This window comes from Diadema antillarum, unplaced genomic scaffold, assembly GCF_040938485.1.
Source record: "Diadema antillarum isolate AM-2024a unplaced genomic scaffold, OU_Dant_1.0 scf00000027, whole genome shotgun sequence".
In the NCBI taxonomy this organism is placed as follows: Eukaryota; Metazoa; Echinodermata; class Echinoidea; order Diadematoida; family Diadematidae; genus Diadema; species Diadema antillarum.
Genome location: NW_027270916.1, coordinates 1,007,867 through 1,032,226, shown reverse-complemented (window position 1 = coordinate 1,032,226; position 24,360 = coordinate 1,007,867).

Genomic DNA, 24,360 nt, shown 5'->3' with positions numbered 1-24,360 from the left:
GTTTGAAACCGTTTTCAACGTAAAACCGTCAAATTTTCGTGCAAGGTAAACGAAATAATTATTTTTCAAATAAGAGTGTGTTATGAATTGAAATGAATGATAAATGGCCAATATAAGATGCTTGATAGTCTATTGCAGTTTGCCACAAGTACCAAAGTATTTGAAAGTAATAGAACGAATGAAAGGCCTTTGGCAGTAACGACGCAAAATAAAGAAACATCGGAGAAAGAAATCCGTACTGGGTGAATCGTACATGGCATTGAAATCGGGCTTAAACCCGTTCCCAATGTGTAAAACCGCTAAATGTTCGTGCAAGGTGTACTAAATAGTTGGTTATCAAGAAAGAGAACGCTATGAATTCAAGTGAATAACAAGTGACAGCTGTACATTACATTGAAAACGGGCTTGAACCCGTTCCCAACGTGTAAAACCGTTAAAATTTCGTGCAAGGTACTAAAATAATTGATTATCAAGAAAGAGAACGCTATGAATTCGTGAATAACAAATTACCAATTTTAGATGCTTGATAATCTAATTACTTGCAGTTTGCCACAAATACCAAAGAATTTGAAAGTAATAGAGCGAATGAAATGCCCTTTTTCTTCTCTATCTTTGATTCCGTGTCCTGCGGTTTTTGTCCTTTGTGTCTTTGCCAATGACGCAATGTATATTAAATTATGTGTAACAACATATGTAACACAGCACGAATTTTGTGAATTAGGTGCAAAGCTCTTTCTTCTTTGTTGAGAGGAAACAAATCATTGAATTCGGACTTTCTTTTTCATTTCTTATGACGCATTCACAAGTTTTAAAGAAACTGCGTGAATACAAGAAAATAGTGATTCTATAGAATGACTTTACAAATTAAGATCAAAGTAGACAATTTGGTTCACGATCATGTTTTAAAACAAAATTATTCTGTGTAATGATTCTCGAACGGTGATGAGATCGAACTAGCCCATAATGAAAATTTCACTAAATTTCCAGTAAATTGGGTATTTGGTAGCAACGACGCTAAGTAGAGAAACATCGGTATATTCGATCTGGTATGTAAGGAGAGAAAATTCCTTGTATTTGTTTTGTCGATTTCGTCGATTTTGTTACTTGCTAGAAATCTGTGCAAGGTTCGACAAAACAAAAATAAGTTATTAGGTAAATCGTACATTACGTTGAAATAGGTTTGAAACCATTTCCAACGTAAAAGCGTCAATTTTTCGTGCAACGTAAACGAAATAATTAATTTTCAAGAAAGACTGCGCTGTGAATTCAAGTAAATGATAAATGACCAATGTAAGATGCATGATAGTCTATTGCCGTTTGCCACAAGTACTAAAGTATTTGAAAGTAATAGAACGAATGAAATGCCTTTTTTCTTCTCTATCCTTTAATTGCGTGTCCTATGGTTTCTTATCTTTGCGTCATTACAACCAATAACGCAATGTATAGTAAATTATATGTAACAATGTTTTCACACACCGCGAATTATGTGAATCTGGTAGAAAAGCTCTTTCTTCTTTCTTGAAAGGAAACAAATCATTAAAAATGTAAATTTTGTTTTCATTTCTTATGACGCAAATCAGAAGTTTAAAAGAAACTGCATGAATACAAGAAAATAGTGATTCTATAGCATGACAAATAGAGATCAGACAATTTGGTTCACGATCATGGTTTCAAAGTCTGTGTAATGAGTGTCGGCATTATAACGGTGCTGAAATCGAATTAGCACAATTTTCGAATTTCATTGAATTTACGGTAAATTGGGTATTTGGCAGTAACGACGCAAAGTAGAGAAACATCGGAGAAAGAAATCCGTTACTGGGTGAATCGTACATGACATTGAAATCGGGCTTGAACCTGTTCCCAATGGTATAAAACCGTTAAATTTTCGTGCAAGGTGCACTAGATAATTGGTTATCAAGAAAGAGAACGCTATGAATTCAAGTGAATGATAAATGAACAATTGTACATTACATTGAAAACGGGCTTGAACCCATTCCCAACGTGTAAAACCGTTAAAATTTCGGGCAAGGTATACGAAAAAATTGATTATCAAAAAAGGGAACGTTATGAATTCGTGAATGACAAATGACCAATTTTAGATGCTTGATAGTCTAATTACTTGCAGTTTGCCACAAGTACCAAAGAATTTTAAAGTAATAGAGCGAATGAAATGCCCTTTTTCTTCTCTATCTTTAATTGCGTGTCCTATGGTTTCTTATCTTTGCGTCATTACTTAAAATGACGCAATGTATAGTGAATTATATGTAATGACATATGTAACAAAGCGCGAATTTTGTGAATTTATTACAAAGCTCTTTGTTGAAAGGAAACAAATCTTGAATTTCGTTTTCATTTCTTATGACGCAATTCACAAGTTTAAATGAAACTGCGTAAATACAAGAAAATAGTGATTCTATAGCATGACTTTACAAATTAAGATCAAAGTAGACAATTTGGTTCACAATCATGTTTTAAAACGAAATGAGTCCGTGTAATGACTCTCGGTGTTATAACGGAAGTTGAAATCGAATTAGCCCATAATGAAAGTTTCACGGAATTTCCAGTAAATTGGGTATTTGGTAGTAACGACGCAAAGTAGAGAAACATCGGACAAGTATATTCGATCTGGTATGCAAGGAGAGAAAATTCCTGGTATTTGTTCTGTCGATTTCGTCGATTTTGTTACTCGTTACAAATCTGTGCAAGGTTCGACAAAATTACAAAAATCCGTTATTGAGTAAATCGTACATTACTTTGAAAACGGGTTTGAAACCGTTTTCAACGTAAAACCGTCAAATTTTCGTGCAAGTAAACGAAATAATTATTTTTCAAAAAAGAGTGTGTTATGAATTGTAGTTTGCCACAAGAACCAAAGTATTTGAAAGTAATAGAACGTGATAGTAATAGAAAGAAGAAAGTAATAGTAATAGAAAGGCCTTTTTTTCTTCTCTATCCTTTAATTGCGTGTCGTAGGGTGTCTTCTCTTTGCGTCATTACTACCAATGACGTAAAATAAAGTAAATTATATGTAGCAATGTTTTCATTCACCACGAATTTCATCTGGTAGAGAGCTCTTCCCTCTTTGTTGAAAGGAAACAAATCATTGAATTGGGAATTTCGTTTTCATTTCTTATGACGCAATTCACAAGTTTAAAAGAAACTGCGTGAATACAAGAAAATAGTGATTCTATAGCATAACTTTACAAATTAAGATCAAAGTAGATAATTTGGTTCACAATCATGTTTTAAAACGAAATGAGTCTGTGTAATGACTCTCGGTGTTATAACGGTGATGAAATCGAATTAGCTCATAATGAAAGTTTCACTTAATTTCAAGTAAATTTGGTATTTGGTAGCAAACGACGCAAAGTAGAGAAACATCGGGCAAGTATATTCCATGTGTTATACAAGGAGAGAAAATTCCTTGTATTTGTTCTGTTGATTTCGTCGATTTTGTTACTCGCTAGAAATCTGTGCAAGGTTAGACAAAATCCGTTATTGGGTAAATCGTACATTACATTGAAAACGGGTTCGAAACCGTTTCCAACGTAAAACCGTCAAATTTTCGTGCAAGGTAAGAGAAATAATCAATTTTCAAGAAAGAGTGTGTTAGGAATTCAGGTGAATGATAGATGACCAATATAAGATGCTTGATAGTCTATTGTAGTTTGCCACAAGTACCAAAGTATTTGAAAGTAATAGAACGAATGAAAGGCCTTTTTTTCTTCTCTATCCTTTAATTGCGTGTCGTAGGGTTTCTTATCTTTGCGTCATTACTACCAATGACATAAAATATAGCAAATTATATGTAGCAATGTTTTCATTCACCGCGAATTTTGTAGACCTGGAAGAGAGCTCTTCCCTCTTTGTTGAAAGGAAACAAATCATTGAATTGGGAATTTCGTTTTCCTTTCTTATGACGCAATTCACAAGTTTAAAAGAAACTGCGTGAATACAAGAAAATGCTATAGCATGACTTTACAAATTAAGATCAAAGTAGACAATTTGGTTCACAATCATGTTTTAAAACGAAATGAGTCTGTGTAATGACTCTCGGTGTTATAACGGTGATGAAATCGAATTAGCCCATAATGAAAGTTTCACGGAATTTCCAGTAAATTGGGTATTTGATAGTAACGACGCAAAGTAGAGAAACATCGGGCAAGTATATTCGATCTGGCATGCAAGGAGAGAAAATTCCTGGTATTTGTTCTGTCGATTTCGTCGATTTTGTTACTCGTTACAAATCTGTGCAAGGTTCGTCAAATGCCTTCCGAAGATCTATGAATTCAACTCCAGAAATTTGATTATCTATATTCAAAGACCACTGATTCACAAGTTTTGCAAGAGCAGTTGATGTGGAATGAAATGGTCTGAAACCAGATTGATTAGGGTGTAGTAAATCATTCGCATTCATGAATTCGCTCAGTTGTTGATGTACGGTCCTTTCGATAATTTTACTCACTGTTGGTAAGATTGAAATGGGGCGATAGTTATTCAACGAAAAAATATCTCCTGCTTTAAATATTGGTACTACAAGAGCCTTTTTCCATTCATGTGGAACAACTCCCGTAGACAGGGATTTGTTAATAATATCGCAAAGAGATTCTGCAATAACATTCTTTGTCATCTTTAAAAGTTTGTAGCCGATGTGACCTTCTCCGGTTGTTTTATCTATGCCAAGAAGCTCGAACTGTCTAAATACAAAATCTCTCGTTATCATACTTAATTTAAATTGAGAATGAGAAGGAACAAAGCCTTTGTCCTCATCTAATATCATTTGAGAAGTATTTCTCTGCAGATCTTTTGTAATTTTAGTAGCATTAGATATGAAAAAATTGTTGAATGCTTCAGCAATACTTGCGTTGTCCGATACTTCTGCATCATCAACCTTTATGGTATTGGGAGAAATGGGTGATGATTTAGGCGTAAATTCCCTCAAGCTCTTCCACATTTTTTTACTGCTGTTACGATTTTGTAAAATTTGGTCAGTGTTATACTGTTTTTTTCTTATTCTCATGAGATGAGTAACTTTGTTTTTTAGATATTTATAGGTATTCCAAAGATCATTGCTGTTGTTAGTTTTAGGAGCTTTGAGAACTTTATCACGTTCCGTCATGAGCTTAACAACCTCATCAGATATCCATGGACATGCATGTTTTCTTATCCGCTTTTTGCGCAAAGGTATATGCTTGTTGACAACATTATTGAAAAGAGTCAACCACATATCCCACGTATCATCAACGTCGTCTATATCTTTTATGACCTGCCACGGAGCACTTCTCAAATCACTATAAAATTCCTCCTCATTAAGATTTATTAATGAGCGAAATTACGCACATTCAGATTTTTGATGGATCTTTGCACTGAATTCCCGAATAGCATATACCAAATAATGATCACTAATGCTAGTCTCAAATATTCCCCATTCACTGTAAAGTTCTTTGATACAAATATCAAATCAATTAAAGTAAAAGCAGTAAAAGTAGAAGCAGTATTTGTAACTGACTTGGTCCGTACATATTTGTATAAAACATAACTTTTTCGGCATTCACATCATGTTGGTGTGGCATATAATTACAATTGAAATCACCTAATATAATACTGTACAACTCATATGTTCCGAGAGAGCAGAGTCCAAAGTCCTCTCTAATTCGTCAAAGAAATCAGCGTGAGAATTCGGAGGTCTGTAAAATTCCCCTACAAGGATGGAAGGCTTATTTGGATAATTCAATTCAAACCAAAGGCATTCTAAAATAGATGAATTCAAATCGTCTCTTATTTTATAGTTGAATCTTTTGGAAATATATACAGCCACACCGCCACCATGTCTTGTACGGTCTCTATCTAACAAACCAGTTAAAGCAAGTTGAGACCAGTTGAAACCAGATGAAACCAGTTAAAACCAGTTGAAACTAGTACAACCAGTTGAGACCAGGTAAAACCATTTGAAACCAGAAAAAAACAGTTAAGACCAGTCGAGAACAGTTGAAGCCAGTTGAAACCAGTTGAGACCAGTTAAAACCAGTTGACACCAGTTGAACCCAATTAAAACCAGTTGAGTCCAGATGAAACCAATTGAAACCAGTTGAGACCCTTTCAAATTAGTTAAAACCAGATGAAACCAGTAAAAAGCAGTTGAAACTAGTACAACCAGTTGAGATCAGTTAAAACCATTTGAAACCCGGAAAAAAGCAGTTAAGACCAGTTGAGACCAGTTCAAACCAGTTAAAACCAGCTGAGACCAGTTGAACCCAGTTCAAACCAGTTGAGGCCAGCTGACACCAGTTGAAACCAGTTCAAACCAGTTGAGGCCAGCTGAAACCAGTCCAAATCAGTTGAAACCAGTTAAAACCAGTTGAGAGCAGTTCAAACCAGTTGAAACCAGATGAAACCAGTTCAAACCAGTTTAAACCAGTTAAAACAAGTTGAGACCAGTTGAAACCAGATGAAACCAGTTAAAACCAGTTGAGAGCAGTTCAAACCAGTTGAAACCAGATGAAACCAGTTCAAACCAGTTTAAAGCACTTAAAAAAAGTTGAGACCAGTTCAAACCAGTTGAAATCAGATGAAACCAAATGAAACTAGTTGAGACCAGTTCAAACCAGTTGAAATCAGTTGAACCCAGTTAAAACCAGTTGAGACCAGTTCAAACCAGTTAAAGCAAGTTGAGACCAGTTGAAACCAGATGAAACCAATTAAAAGTAGTTGAGATCAGATGAAACCAGTTAAAACCAGTTGAGACCATTTCAAATTAGTTGAAACCAGATGAAACCAGTTAAAACCAGTTGAAACTAGTACAACCAGTTGAGACCAGTCAAAACCATTTGAAACCAGAAAAAAACAGTTAAGACCAATCGAGAACAGTTAAGGCCAGTTGAAACCAATTGAGACCAGTTAAAACCAGTTGACACCAGTTGAACCCAATTAAAACCAGTTGAGTCCAGATGAAACCAGTTGAAACCAGTTGAGACCATTTCAAATTAGTTGAAACCAGTTAAAACCAGTTGAAACTAGTACAACCAGTTGAGACCAGTTAAAACCATTTGAAACCAGAAAAAAAAACAGTTAAGACCAGTCGAGAACAGTTGAGACCAGTTAAAACCAGTTGACACCAGTTGAACCCAATCAAAACCAGTTGAGTCCAGATGAAACCAGTTGAAACCAGTTGAGACCAGTTAAAACCAGTTGACACCAGTTAGAAATAGTGATTCTATAGCATGACTTTACAAATTAAGATCAAAGTAGAAAATTGAGTTCACGATCATGTTTTCAAACGAAATTACTCTGTGTAATGACTATCAGTATTATAACGCTGATGAAATTGAATTAGCCCATGAAAGTTTCACTAAATTTCCAGTAAATTGGGTATTTGGTAGTAACGACGCTAAGAGAAACATCTTGCTAGTATATTCGATGTGGTTATACAAGGATAGAAAATTCCTTGTATATGTTCTGTAGATTTCGTCGATTTTGTTACTCGCTAGAAATCTGTGCAAGGTTCGACAAAATGACAAAAATCCCCTATTGGGTAAATTGAAAACGGGTTTGAAACAGTTTCCAAAGTAAAACCGTCAAATTTACGTTCAAGGTAAACGAAATAATTCATTTTCAAGAACGAGTGTGTTATGAATTCAAGTGAATGATGCATGACCAATATAAGATGCTTGATAGTCGATTGCAGTTTGCCACAAGTACCAAACTATTTGAAAGTAATAGAAGAAATGAAAGGCCTTTTTTCTTCTCTATCCTAATTGCGTGTCCTATGGTTTCTTATCTTTGCGTCATTACTACCAATGACGCAGAATATAGTAAATTATATGAAGCAATGTTTTCACACACCGCAATTTTGTTAATCTGGTGGAGAGCTCTTTCTTCTTTGTTGAAAGGAAACAAATCATTAAAAATGTGAATTTAGTTTTCATTTCTGATGACACAAATCACACAAGTTTAAAAGAAACTGCATAATACAAGAACATAGTGATTCTACAGCATGACTTTACAAATTAGGATCGCACAATTTGGTTCACGATTGTGGTTTCAAAGTCTGTGTAATGAGTCTCGGCATTATAACGGTGCTGAAATCGAACTAGCAGAATTTTGGAAGTTTCATTGAATTTACGGTAAATTGGGTATTTGGCGGTAACGACGCAAAGTAGAGTAACATCGGAGAAAGAAATCAGTTACTGGGTGAATCGTACATGACACGTTCCCAGTGGTATAAAACCGTTAAGTTTTGGTGCAAGATGTACTAAATGATTGGTTATCAAGAAAGAGAACGCTATGAATTACAATGTACATTTCATTGAAAACGAGTTCGAAACCGTTTCCAACGTAAAACCGTCAAATTTTCGTGCAAGGTAAAAGAAATAATCAATTTTCAAGAAAGAGTGTGACAAGTGAACAATTGCACATTACATTGAAAACGGGCTTGAACCCATTCCCAACGTGTAAAACCGTTAAAAATCTCGTGCAAGGTATACGAAATGATTGATTATCAAGAAACAGAACACTATGAACTCGTGAATGACAAATTACCAATTTTAGATGCTTGATAGTCTAATTACTTGCAGATTGCCACAAGTTTCAAAGAATTTGAAAGTAATAGAGAGAATGAAATGCCCTTTTTCTTCTCTGTCTGTAATTGCTTGTCCTATGGTTTCTTATTTTTGCGTCATTACTACCAATGACGCAATGTATAGTAAATTATATGTAACAACATATGTAACACAGCGCGAATTTTGTGAATTAGGTACAAAGCTCTTTCTTCTTTGTTGAAAGGAAACAAATCATTGAATTTGGAATTTCTTTCTTCTTTGTTGAAAGGAAACAAATCATTGAATTGGGAATTTCGTTTTCATTTCTTATGAGGCAAGTCACAAATTTAAAAGAAACTATGTGAATACAAGAAAATACTGATTCCATAGCATGACTTTACAAATGAAGAGCAAAGTAGACAATTTGGTTCACAATCATGTTTTAAAACGAAATGAGTCTGTGTAATGACTCTCGGTGTTATAACGGTGATGAAATCGAATTAGCCCATAATGAAAGTTTCACGGAATTTCCAGTAAATTGGGTATTTGGTAGTAACGACGCAAAGTAGAGGAACATCGGGCAAGTATATTCGATCTGGTATGCAAGGAGAGAAAATTCCTTGTATTTGTTCTGTCAATTTCGTCGATTTTGTTACTCGTTACAAATCTGTGCAAGGTTCGACAAAATGACAAGAATCCGTTATTGGGTAAATCGTATATTACTTTGAAAACTGGTTTGAAACCGTTTTCAACGTAAAACCGTCAAATTTTCGTGCAAGGTAAACGAAATAATTATTTTTCAAATAAGAGTGTGTTATGAATTGAAATGATAAATGGCCAATATAAGATGCTTGATAGTCTATTGCAGTTTGCCACAAGTACCAAAGTATTTGAAAGTAATAGAACGAATTAAAGGCCTTTGGCAGTAACGACGCAATAAAGAAACATCGGAGAAAGAAATCCGTACTGGGTGAATCGTACATGGCATTGAAATCGGCCCCCCTCCGGATCTCGGCCGTCGACCGCGCGATCGCGACGAAAATTGGCACACGCATTGCCTATGATGTAATCTAAAGTACCATGAAGTTAATTTTTTCAAAAATTATCATTTACACTAAATTATGCGAATTCATGCATAATGATGCATGAAATCAGACTACTACTTATTCGAGGGCATGTACTTGCTTCAGCCGATGCCAGCTCGGGTTCCATAAACAAAGTTGCGCCTCCAAACCTCTCTATCTAACATGACTGTCCGTAGGTCATTAATGCTATCAAGGCCTGCATCCTTCTTCAGGACACTGATTAAAGTGGCCTTACGTCTTCCTCGTTTTGGTGTTCCCTGTTCAGGTTTCCAGAGTACGAGGGAATTCGCAGATTGCTCAGGGTGTCGCGCACAGTGTCCCGCTAATCGCATCCTTCTCTCACGCACTTTGTCAGACACCTTTGGCAATGTACCATACAAGTCATCATTTCTAACGTAGTCACTCCATGACACATTAAGGGCTATCCTGAGCATGCGTGTGTACACTCCGTCCAATGCTTTCTCTTGTCTGGCTGTAAGTGTCCACGTCTCTGCTGCATACAGTAATACAGACTCAACTGTTGTGACAACAAGTCGCCGTTTTTTCGGGAGTTGCTAGGGCTTGCCTTCTATTGTCCGGAGGTGTAAACTGACTTACGTGTCCCTTGATCGCGATTGCGTCGTCGCAAGGAAAACTTTTAGGGTGCTTTTCTCGAAACAGTGATTTCCCAGACGTCTCGACATGCTCTCTTTTAAACATGGATATCTCAACAGCCGATTATCTTTATAAGATGTGTTATTTATATCAATTTAAAGCAGAAAGATTAGGAAATTATGCCATGCAATTTTCAAATAATTGACCTCGCCCGACTTTAGGATCATTTTGTTGTAGCGGGTCACATATATATATGGCCGTCTATCCGTAAAGCATTAAGGCATGGTTACTAACTAGATTATACTTTATTACCAAGATATGAAATTACACTTTCATAACAATATTTATGATATTGGGAATAACATAATATAATTAGACAATCTTTAATAAAGTTCAAAGTAAGTCCCATCATTAATACTTTGACTTTTTAAAGTCATTTATGTATTTTCTAAAATCTAGAGTGCTTTTTATGAATATTCATGAGCTATGTAAAAATTTGTACCACAGGAGTACAACAGGAGTACCACAGAAGTCCTTATGAAATTTGTCATGCTTTACATCTTGTGCAGACTTACACCCATCTTTTGTGTCTTTGCTGCGGTGACGACACACTTCCTCGGCATTTTCTTGAAATACTTTCTCCAGCTTTCCTACAAATACACAAGATCCCCTGCACTGTGAAGTACGGTTTAGGCGAGACAGTAGCACTATGAGTTCCCGTTGGTACGTCACAGTGTCACCTGACAAGGCACGTGACCGGTCTTTGCCTTTTGTGGGCGCGTTCCCGACTCCCCGAAAAATGAGCGATTTAGGCGATTTCAACTGAGTTTTTTGAAGTTCACAGATCTCGTTGAAGAAAAGTATATGCGATTTCTCATAGTATTGACAGTGTTTTCATATGATCATGCATTATAAGATTAAAAGACCCGCCCTTTAATCGTCTCATTAATTCCTAATCAATGACACCCCTACATATAGGCATACCATAATTTCGCATCTAAAATCGATGGTAGGACTCATGCACCAGTATAGTATAAACTTTGCTTTTTAAGCTTTCAATGAAACGTGTCATACAGTAACATAATTCTGTAATTCCATCAGCAGTGGTTGACATAATAAAGAAGAAAGATATATCAAATTGAACGCTTAAAACCTAACCACAGGGGTATTATAGCATGATACTCGGCTCTTTACTGCCCAAATGCCAACAACACCAATCGCCCACGGCTACGCATAGAGAAACAGCCATGGCGAAAATAAAACTTTACTTTTTCATAGGCAGAATGACACAGAACCCCTTCAAACACACTGTATTTAGCAGTGTGTGGCATAAACAGTGTATGCCTTCCACTCATGTTGCACGAGATACCTCTACGCCATTATGATTATAATTATAATTATGTTGTATCAAGTGGCTTTCCATACTCCGATCGGTTTCCATGTGTTGTGCATGCTACGTGTTACACGCGACGTGCGTACCTACCGTACCGCTGACTCGGTCACGGCCAATAAACTCTTGAACATCATATACCAAGAACATCTGTTGCGACACGGATTGTCGCCCCTACACGGATTGTCGCCTCCTGCTCGGGGCGACAATCCGTGACGGGCGTTGGCGGCACGGATTGTCGCCCCCGTCACGGATTGTCGTCTGGCGACAATCCGTGACGAGGGCTGGCGGCACGGATTGTCGCCCGCCCCCGAAGCATATTTTGCTGGGTAATATCGTTCTGGACATAGTCATTGAAATACTAACACATAACTTACATGGCTACATCCATGCAAACATGCCATGTAAAAAGTCATGGTGAGGTTTCAAGGAAGTGTGTATGTGCGCGTGCACATGATAATTTAGTGTTCGTTTGTGTGTGTGCTGCGCGTGTTGTGGGAATTGTGTCGCTCGAATGTTTCGTTCCTATTATCTCCTGCGTGCTAATGTAACAGTCACACAGTGCTTTACGATGGGTTACGTACGCCGCGGATAGATGCGGATGAGTGGACGCAGGCATCCGCAGAGACGTATGTAGATGTAACTGTCCGTAACTCGTCTGTAAAGAAACGTAAAATGAAGGCGGCAAGCCTGCGAAATTTTGAAATGTTCAAATTTCGCAGAGGGACTCCACGGACGCAGACTTACGTAAGGTAACCGTAACCAAACGTAACTACCCGTAACTGAACGTAACTCTCCATAGCTTGAACGCAGGCCATCCGCAAAAACATTTTAAATCCCTTCCGTTTGCGTTCGTTTACGTCCACCGTAAGTATTCGAAATCAACCGCAAGTTAACGTATCACAACACTTTCGTCCCCTTACGGATATTTGCGGAGAGTTACGGATGCTGTACACGATTACGTCCTTCGACGTTTTCTGTTTTCCACTCGCATGGGAGCACGGAGACGCGTGAGAAGCCACACAACTCGTGTTGCCAAGCTGCAGCGCATTTACCTGAAGGAATGCTACAACACACTCGGAGCGGTGGAGAGGCAGAACCGCAAAGTGAAGTTATTAAATTTCTCTCACATATGGTCATTTTAGGTAGCACCCATATACGCATGACATCGCTTGACCATTGGTGCTGAACATTTTTTCCTTGTACTATTTGAATGTATATTTTTCGAAACTCGGAAAGCAATTTTTGGGTTGGGGATGAGGTGACAGCATTTTTTTTAAACTTTTCTGGCCGGGAAGGTGTGGGACAGCGATAAACGATATAAAATGAGAACGAATTTAGTATTTCCTTATTGTCTTACCCACTTTACGCTCCATGGATATTACATTTTTTTAAATATTGCATTTGGGTGTGGCAGGGGTGTCTGAATGTCCTAATGATTTTTTTTTTTCTGGAAATGTACTAGGCTTTGCTCTATTATAACAATGTCCTTAACATAACCCAGAAAGTCATGAATATCGCTGCACAATGACGGCGTAACCACAGTTTGTCTATTCCATGACTGTAAGTAATATTTTCTTTCTCTGTTTAACTTATCGAGCTAGATAGTATTCTATTTGTGGTATAATTATGTTATGTAGTCTTTACATTTATGATGTTTATCCATATTTGAGCTGCACAAATACAGTTCTAACTTCAAGTTCAAAATTTCCTATATCTTTCATTACTGTAAAGCAAATTAAAGAAATGCGAAAACTTTTCACAACTTGTACGTAAATTCAATTTCAGTTTTCCCCAGTGTACAATGTAAGACAGTCCAATATGTGATAAATTTGCTGTCATAATACATTGACTTGGCAAGGATCGTCATATTGTACTTAATTATGCATAACAATCTGTAAATATCCGAAAATATCCGCAACTCTCCGTAAATAGTCGCAACTCTCCACAAGTGTTCCGAACTATTCGGAAGTTTATGCAAGTTGAAAGAACAAAATTACGTGCCAATTCGTTAAAATATCCGCAAGTGGACGCAAGTATCCGCATGTGGTCGTATCTCTCCGTATCGCCCGCATATTTTTCCCGTATGTTTTGTAAAAATGCTCTGGTGACAGCAAGAGATCCCCGGGTGTCCGCAGAAAAATAAAAAGACTTATTTGGACGTAACGCCGGACGCAGAGCATTATGTGACTGGGGCCTTACGTAGACACACGAACGCTCACACACAACACACATACGTAGGGCCTACGTAGCCCACGAACACCAAACCCCTCAGATACTCATGCAGGCACAAAACTGCGCCCACAAACACGTACCATCGCATACCCTTTGATATACACATACGCCACTATATACCACATACACACGTAAGCATACAGGCACGCGAATACACACAGACAAACAAATCACTACCACTATACAACCACCACACACGCACAGTTTCTACATATTGTATTATTATGCGCCAAACACACACACACACACACAAACACACAACAATACGGAAAGCCATACACAAGTCACTTATTATACGCACCTACAAATCATACACATCACATATCATGCAGCTCACAACAAATACACACACACACACACACACACACACATACGCATAACTTACCAGTCATATCCATCCCACCAAAGCTTAACACCGAAGGAACCACCCCGAGCCCGGGGCGACAATCCTTGACGGGGCGACAATCTGTGTCGCAACAAATTTTTTGCCATCATGGATTGTCGCCTTCGAGGTCAAAAACTGGGAACTGCACAAGCGTCACGAATTGTCGCCAGACGACAATCCGTGACGGGGGCGACAATCCGTGTAGGGGCGACAATCCGTGTCACAACGTCTGATGTTTCTCCTTATTTACTGGCGTGGTGACAGCGCTGATTCGAATCCATGAATCACCAATAGACGCTACCAGGATCCTAGTTTAAGGTGAATCCAGCCCAATCAATAAGGGTCAGACGCTCACCAAATAATTTGGTGTGACAAATCGAGGTTAAAGACACTAGAGTTTGAGTTTATTGAGTTGCCGCAGCTCTACGCACTGCAATGCCCGTAGCATTGTCGACGCAGCGATGCGCGGCTGTAATTTCCCTGCCACCCTTCGGGGAGGTTATGCAGAGATTTTACAGGTTGAATTGCATTCTGGTTCTCCCATTAATTTGGTGAGTGAATTGACTGCTGAAGCGTGTGGTTTTGATATCGTCGTTGACGATTTTGGCTATGACGACTACATTGATTGTGATGAATCGTTTACCCTCCCATCATGCATTGTAGGTCTCACTTCTTTCCGACTGGTCCACAGTGCTAGTGGTTATGAGATGTGGTTTGACGGCTTTGTGGTTGAGGATTGGTATATGAATGCTGCGGTCGCAGCAGGTGCTCCATTCATGGAACATAATGATTTGTCCATTAGGCCCTTGAAACACAAGATCATGTTTGGTGACGAGGTTCATGTTTGGTTCACATACACTGATTCAACGGTAACCGTAGGTTGTGTTGATATCATGCCGGTGCACTCAGTGATGAGTTTTGATGTCCATGTAGTAAAGACGGAGACAGAATGTGAGTGTGTATGTGAGCTTACATTTGAACACACAGTTTACGGGCAGTGTGATATCCCTGTGCAGATAAATGAGATTGCAACTAGCATCGCTAGTGCATGTGAGTGTGAGCATACACATGAGCCTGAGTCGATGGAGTTTGACCGTGATGACAATCAGATTACCGGTAGTAAGTCTACAGTGTCTGCACAGAAGTGCAAAGAGAATGAGAAACAACATGATGAATGTGTTGGGGATCAGCCCGATGATTGTAAGTGGCTTCTGGAGAATGAGAGGGAGGAAGAAAGTGACACTGGTGGTCAGTCTGAAATATGTCAGCCTGCTAGAGGCAGAGACTCCAACCCCAAGCATCTTCTGATCTGGAGATTCTCCCGCCCGAAACCCCTGGCAAACGGGAGACTCCAAGTTGATGTGTACGAAGCGCGAAGTTCCTAGGGTTCTAGATGCTCTCTGGTGCTATCTGAGGTTTATTTTTCAACATACGATAGCAATAAGTAAGAAATCCTTTCCAACGGGAGACACAGAGCCAGGGCGGAAGAACGGGAGATTTTGCAAAAATTGGTTTTAGGCGGGAGAGTTGGAGTCTCTGTAGACGTGAATGCTCTCCTGAGAATGAGAGGGAAGATGAATGTGACATTAGTACCCAGACTATCTAGTATATCTAGGTTACAATCCTAACTTTGACCATGCTGATATGGATGATTGGTTGGATAATTGGTTGGATGATTTTCTGGGTATACATACGAGTAAGTCCGCTGGTATGTTGACCACTCCATGTAGTAGATCTGAGGTCGACTGTCCCACTGCTACTCCTGTCACTGAGCCCAGCTCTGCTTTTCCCTGTATTTGTACAGTATTGCCATGGTTACTGAGCATAGCTCTGAGTGTGAATCCCGTGGAAATGGTGCTGCTCTGAGTGTGACTCCCGTGGAAATGGTGCTGCTCCCTCTTCTAGTGAACAAAGCATGTGCTCCCTACTCTTCATGGATAGCTCTGGGTCCTCTCTAGATAAGTGTACACACACTACATGTAAATCCCCAGTCACTGACCTCACTTGTGATACTTCTGTCACTGAGCCTAGCTCTGATCCCCCTGCATGTACGTTTGAGTGTAGTTCTGCTACCCCTGTGATCATTGGTGAGCCTTGCTCTGGGAATTCCATAGGTTATACACTGATGGGACTCCACCCATCTCAAGAGAGTGCTAGTCTTGCCACTGTTGGTGAGACATTTCCCTCTTTGTATCCCAGGAACGCCACCCCTCCTGATGATCATCAGCTCTGACCGAGAGACGCCAAGTGTTCCCCACAACAGTAATGGTGTGGCTGTCTCGCCTCTGCTACATCACAACGCCAAGCATGACATGGCAGCATCTAGCCACCAGTGTCGGTCTGCCCTTGACCAGAGTGACCAGCCTTCATCCCTGGTTGTTGCTGGAGAGCCTCGTGATCCTGTCCATCAGCTGGATTGCCGTACTCCGTCACCAGATGTGTCTCCACCAACCAGTAAGACTGCGGTTTCTGTCCTTGCTGATGACCATTCTCAAACCCCTAATGCCCATGATGACACTCTGGGTCTCCACCTGTCCTTCAAGAGTGCTGGCCCTAGCTGCTTTGACGCTATCCCAAACTGTGGCCTGTTGCATAAAACTTACCGTTGAATTTCAATGGTAACTACCGTCAAAATTAGGCGTCACAGCCAATCAGCATCAAGGATTATAAGCTTTACCGCTAATTTGAAGACTTACCGCTAGAAAGGAGCGGTAAGTCCAGCGGTAAGGGTTTTATGCAACAGGGCCCTGGAGTTCATTCCCCTGGACCTTTGGCCACCGCCCACCTTCAATCCGTCTTGAAGGAGGTCCTTCCCTTCGCCCCCCTGACTTTGCTCTGCATCTTACCAGCTGGATGATGACCACCAAGAGTGATCCTGTTCACCAAGTTTCTACCAGAGACATCACCGACTGGTTTACCGCAGATGTCAACTGCTCCCCTGTGCCTTGGATCGCGCATCCCCCAGCACCCCCAGCCTTTACTGGCCATAATAGTGGCTACTTGTATAGCGCACAGGTCCCACTTTTTCAGTGCTCATGGCGCTTCAAAATGAAAAAGATATCATATATTTACATGCATATACATATTCAAAACATTTCAAGAAATAAGAAAAATGGTAAACAAAAACAAAATATATACCAAATAAAGAATACAACATATACCAATTAAAAAATACAATATTGATCCAATATTAATGACATACAGCAAACTACAGTCCCTCAGTATGAAAAGGAACAGATAAGTTTTAAGTTTTGGATTTGAATGACTCTGTAGATGACAGTTCCCTTAACTGAAGAGGTAACTGATTCCACAATTTCGGTCCCATAACGGAAAAAGCACGACCACCATACCCATGTTTTACTCTGGGTGTTTGGAGTAAGAATGCATCTGATGATGAACGTAGCCTTCGTGCCGGAATGTATTTTTGAACAGAATTACTTATGTATATTGGGGAAAAAGAATGAACTGAATGATGTAGGGGAAGTGTGGGAGAGTTGATCCAGGCCACCTCACATCTTCATAGTGACTGACAGCAGTCAGCTGCTGCCATTTCTTGTTCATGCCTATGATTAACTATATACCTGTCTGTGAGGCAGCGACGTTGGACGAAGCATGACAAAATAGTCAAAGAAAAACCATTTTTGGTCACCAAAAGTGAATGTCCACTTGTCAGATATGTGGTTTTCTCTCACAACTATGGTAGAGGATAAGTGCGAATCAGTTGGATTAGCAGATAGTCTGTATATCATTTGTTTCTTTCAGCAAATTTCAACATGTTTGGTGTGGTCACTTTCATAGGTTTTGAGGGTTAGTTTAAATGGCGACTGTGGGGAGAGTTGTGCCAACGTGTCGATGGAGAGTTGTGCCATGGCTAAGCCCTGTATTCCAATGGCTCAGCCCTCAAATGGCTCAACCCTCCCTTCAAGTGGCTCAATGAGTGTCATTTTTTGGTCAAAGAAATGGGTCTGCAATTAGATGAGGTGAGGAATATTGGAAAGGTATGTGGTGTTCTCGCCAGGGGTGACGCCCTACAGGCGGTTTCTTCTTCCTAACACCAACAGTTGGCTTATTACGCAAATCCAATCAGAATGCATCTAGAAATCCTGATCATGTGATCGTAGGTGGACCCCAACAACATCCACATTATCCATCCGATGACCCGTAAGTCAAACAGACGCCCCGCCCCCTCTGTTACCATTACACCATCTTTCCTTAGATAGGTTTCCATAGTCATTTTCTTTTATAAGCCTGAACTTCTTAATATGATATGTAGGGCCTGTAGCATAGTGGCTCAACTCTCCCAACCCCGTGGCTCAACTCTCACCACATCAAGGGAGACTTGAGCCATTTTGCAAAATATTTTTGTTGAAGTGTCACCCCAAAGCTGTTTGTGCTAGGTGTCTTATTGGGCTATCATATTATGCCTGAATAGTTGTAGTATATACCAGCAAACGAATAATCCATAAATTGTGTATAGTTATTGAATATCACTAAATGTAAAAAGTGGCTCAACTCTCCCACACTTCCCCTACTAATAACAGAATCTTGAAAATAATCCTTTTTTCTACAGGTAACCAACGTAAGGAACGGAGAACTGGTGACATGGAATCAAACTTATTAGTAAAAGTTAACAATCGGGCAGCAGAATTTTGCAACCGTTGAAGTTTTGTGACATCTTTTTTTGAAAGATTACACAACAATGAATTCGACAAATCCAACTGAGAAGAAATCAAAGCATGAATAAGTATCTCAGCTGCAGATTTAGACAAATATTTCCTTATGAAACTTAAATTACGCAACTGATATCGAACATTCCGCTGAATATGAGTTACATGACTTCGAAATGACATTTCCTGATCAAATATGTCACCTAAATTACGGGCTGTTTTCGACGGAGTAATGCAAGTGCTACCGATGTTGACATGACATGACTGATAATCAACTTTGCTTAACATATGCTTTGATCCCAATAACAGAAACTCAGATTTATCATCATTAAGTTTAAGGCCATTGGATGTAAGCCAGATTTTCAGGTCTTGCAAACATGCTTCGAGTTTTGCAATGGCGGATGACAATGAAGACACAGTGGGTTTAAAAGACAAATATAGTTGTATATCATCCGCATAACAATGATAACTAATACAATGCTTGCGAAATACATCACTAATTGGTTGCATATACAGAGAAAAAAGCAGCGGGCCTCCAACAGAACCTTGAGGTACACCAAACTTTGTCATAGTTTTACAAGAGGTAGAATCACCAATTCTAACATAATGAGATCGATCACATAAGTAGGATATAAACCAATCAAGAACAGTTCCTTTGATGCCCAAATATCTCAATCGTTGAATCAGAATAGCATGATCGACTGTGTCAAAAGCTGAGCTCATATCAAGCATGATAAGAGCAGTGATGTTACCACTATCTAATTCTCTGAACACAATATCTGATAAGTTGACTAACAGTGTTTCTACACTATGACCAGGCTTGTACGCAGATTGAAATGAATCAAGCAATTCATTATCTTGCAGATACATTGTCAGTTGTGAGAAGACAACCTTTTCAAGCAATTTACTTAAATAAGGTAAATTTGAAATTGGGCGGTAATTTTTTAGACACTCCTGATCTAAGCCTGCTTTTTTCAAAGTTGGATGAATAACTGCTTTTTTACACACTTGTGGAACTACACCTAATCTCAGGTTAGCATTTATGATTCTTGTGATAACGGGCGCTAAAAACTCTGCCACACTTCTTAACCAAATCTGTTGGGATTGGATCAAGTTCACATGATTTGTTAGGTGAGTTCTTAATAAGCTTTTCTATCTCATTAACAGTGACAGACTGAAACTCACTCAATTCTGACTTGACTTCACATAAACAATGTCATTTGGCTGTTCACAACGACTTGGGGAACTCCGTTGGATTGCCACAATTTTATCAATGAAAAATTGATTAAAACAATTGGCTAACTCAACTTGATCACCATGAGTGAGGTGTTCCGGCAAAGGAGATCGCTGTTTTCGATAAAGCAAAGCATTAGCAACTTTGTACAACTTCTTTGTATCTTTCCCACAATCCGTAACCTTTTTGAATGATATTGTAACTTAGCATCTTTAATCAAGGCATTTACATATCGCCTTTGTGCATGATACATCTGCTTGTGAATCTCCAGTTTTGTGGACCTTGACTTCCTTTCTAACTGTCTACGAAGCAGTTTTGCTTGAGCTATTTCTGGGGTATACCATCCCGTATTGGGGTGTATTGTGACCTTGATTCGTTTCTCAGGTGCCAACTTATCAAGGGTGGCAGTGAGTAAGGTGTTATACAAATTCACTTCATCATCAACGTTATTAACTTGAGATTCACAGCTGATAAAAGAGACTTAACATGAGTATCAGCAACAAACTCTTGTGGGTTTACAGATTTCAAATTCCGTGTCACAACAAATGTTTTTTTTGATACAACGTTTAGGAAGGTTCAATTCATACATTAGTGCTGAATGATCTGATATACCTTCCACAACACCGGTATTACAAAGTTGCACAGTGTTACCTTTATGAGTTATAAGCAGATCTAATACATGGCCTCGATTGTGAGTTGGCTCATTAATATGTTGAATCATATTAAAGGCTGACAATAATTCAGAGAACAACTTCGAATTCGAAGTTGATGAGTCCACAGGTATATCGAAATCACCTGCAATCAACAAGTCAGACGAGTAGAGAAGCTGTCTATCGAGAACATTAGAAAACTCATCCAAGAAAATCTGAAACTGTACTGAACTGGGTGGACGATATACATTGATGAAATGCAACGATTTCTGCATATAATTCAGAGCCATCTGAATCATTTCAAATGTTGTAACATTTGGGGATTCTACAATTCTGACATCTAATTGACTTTTAAACAACACAGCTATTCCTCCTCCACGTTTGCCAACTCTGGGAATGTGCTTAAATGTGAAGCCATGTGGTGTCAATTGACCAATCGGAGCAGCATCATTAGGCGTAAGCCATGTTTCACAAATAGCAACAATGTCTAATTCATGATCAAGAATATAATCTACAAATTCAGCGGTTTTGTTCTTCAGCGATCTGGCATTTAACATAGCAAATTTCAAATTCATACATGAAATATCTGAATTCACAAATTTTCTTTCGTGTAACAACTTCACAGTTTGATCCCTATTTTGTCTTACTACTCTTTTACCTCTGTGAATCTTTTTCACTCTGTTAATCTGTAGTGCTGTTATTAGTTGCCATGTCACTTCATTAATCCTAAGGCACTTACAAGAAGGTTTACTGGAGTAAACATTGTAAGGGTTCAGCTGTAAAAGGTCCGATATACTATATGCACGTCTTGTATTGTTATCAACAGCATGATCTTTAGTAGCTGACACACTAAATGACGGACCTGGGTTGATTTCAACATCTCCACTGGTAAGCAGTGACATGTGAAAAGTAGAGCTTGCATTCTTATAATACAAAATGCATGCTTTTGAGTAGCCTTTTACTCTGATACCGGTACTAGACATGTTCTTATCATTCCTCACAGTTGGTAGTATAGACCTACTAAAAGTGCATGTGGCTGTACAACAATACATACATGGCAAAAGAGTCAGTATTAGACTCACAACAAACATATACCTCATTCGTTCCATTATACTGATCATTATCATCACTGCGTTGTGCAAAACGTACATAAAAAATTAAAAAGCTACAGCTCATTCAAGTACCGTTAGTGCACCAGTTTTCGACAGGACCCAGATTTCGACACCCAGCATTATTATTGGCCTTTGTAGCTCAACTTCATATCGAAATTCCGAGGTAAAACGGTGCAGTATTGATGGTAAGCAAGGAAATGTGCTAAAGTGTCGAAAACCGGTACCCTTACTGTACAACAGTTGAGCGCGTGAACACAAACGCGTATGACTTCTGCGCGCTCAACAGCTCTAGGCTCGCATGAGCGCATAAACACATACCTGAATATGAAGGCTGTAGTGTGGCTCCCGTACAAACGATATCAAACCCCAAATCCAGTTTGCCGATTTTCAGCCAAATCCTCGAATTACTTAACACAAAAATGGTCCAGGAGATTCACAAAGCATATACAATACAGTTGGCACAGTGACACAAAAATAATATTACAGAACAACACAAAAATCATAAACAACTCAGAGGACAGAAAAGAGGCAACCACGCAGGGCGCTCTCTACGATAAGTCTATGATATGTACGTGTTGGTAGACTATTACTTTATATCCTCTGCATTGCAGGATATTTTGTTTCTCAAAGTGGCATTAAGGTTATGCTAATTATATTGTGTTCATTGCTGTCAAAAGTGTGCCATTTCTTCTCAAAATTTAGGATTTTTTCCCCTTTTTGATAGATGAAGGGAACATGTCACGTTACATGCTTCAAGTGCTTTATTGTCTTATTGCAGCTCAGTGTCAATAGTTATGAACATTAAACTTTGTTAATTTTTTTTTAATTTGCCAGCTCTTTGCAGCATATCTTTTGTCTGCATGTTTTATACATGTATTGAAGAGTCCAATATTTCCCATTATTTCTATACTTAAGTGTCAAGTCCAAAGAGAGTATTTTTCCTTTAGATGTGACATACAGCTGTACGCACATCCTGTGTACGCATGCATGTTTTGTTTTCTGGAAGGGACTGCACATTCTCCTCTTTCTATTGTGTGATGAAGTCTCTTACAGTGTATGTGCTGGTTTTTAATTTGTACTTGGTTACCTGTTGGTACTCACTGCTGGTTAATTTACATTGTGATGTAGGCTGTATTTCATTTCTCGAGAAAATGACTTTCAGTTGTATACCAGCTTCTCCCATGGTGGTGCCTGTATGCCTTGAATTTGCATTATATCTCGTCGCATTTTTTATGTACAGTGTAATTCGTAAGTGGTGTATCTTTAGGCACAGTATCTTTAGGCACAGTTTTTATATTGTATACCGGATCATTGCTTCTTATACCTGCCAATTATTTTCATAATATGCGTACCTGATATATTCATACTGTGCTTACTAATGCAGCTTTTCTGAGAGGCAGGTACATGTACCCATTCTCCAGGCCTGACCCTCTGTCCATCTTTTGTAGCATCCTATACGGATATCCGTAACACACTGTTTCATGAATGATAATACATGTCATTATTTGATATATCACAGTACAATGTAGTTTGATTGTATATCCATACTTCAGGACAATTTTCATTTTTACAGATTTCACACTCTCGAAGTTGGCCTTAGTGTGTATCGGATAATGTTTTGTTTTGTGGACTTCTGTACTAATGTGCTTATATCTATTGTTCATTATACAGTCTCTACATGTAGTCTTGAACTATAGGTTTGTTTGTTTTTTCACCTTTTTCCATGTATGCACAAACAGTGCATGTTTGTGGCCCTTTTTCCAGTATCTTATGTACGCATTAATTGTTGTAGCAACGATATTATTAATTTTTGCTGTTTTTCATACACGCGCTATTCCTTTTATTGCAAAGCGGATTCATTGTAAGTCTACGTTTGGCTTAAGGAGGAAAATAGGAGTGAGGCGTGATGTAAGTGTTGAGTATTTATGATATATGTACAGTGTATGTAGTAAGATAGGTAGTTACACATGTATGTACTTCCATTAGGCTTGATGGAAGTGTTCTTTGAGTATTCGTTATAGGGGTACGTATTGAGATAGGTAGGTATATGTACTTCCATTGCTTGCTGTGCAAAGTGCCATTCTCAACATTTTGCTATTTATTTTATTTTGTTAAAGTTTGGGGTTTAGTGTAACATATTTATGAGTTACTCTGTGTGCTAAAGCAGTTATAAATGTGTTAATTATTTTGATGTTAGTAAGGAGTGATTGTTGATCAATGGAGGTGTTTTAATCAGAATAGTTTCAGCATGTTAATTGTGTTTTGAGCGATGTTATATGAGCTATATACTGTGTGAGTGAGGTAGGCCTGATTATGTGTTGTGTCTGTGATAGTGTATTTATGTACCACACTGTAGTTGCATAATCGATCTAAATTGGTCTAATGTTATGGTGCAGATTGTTTTTATTTTGGATATGTGACCGACATCTATTTTTAGAGTTGGCCACTTAAGATAATAGTCGTGTAACAGC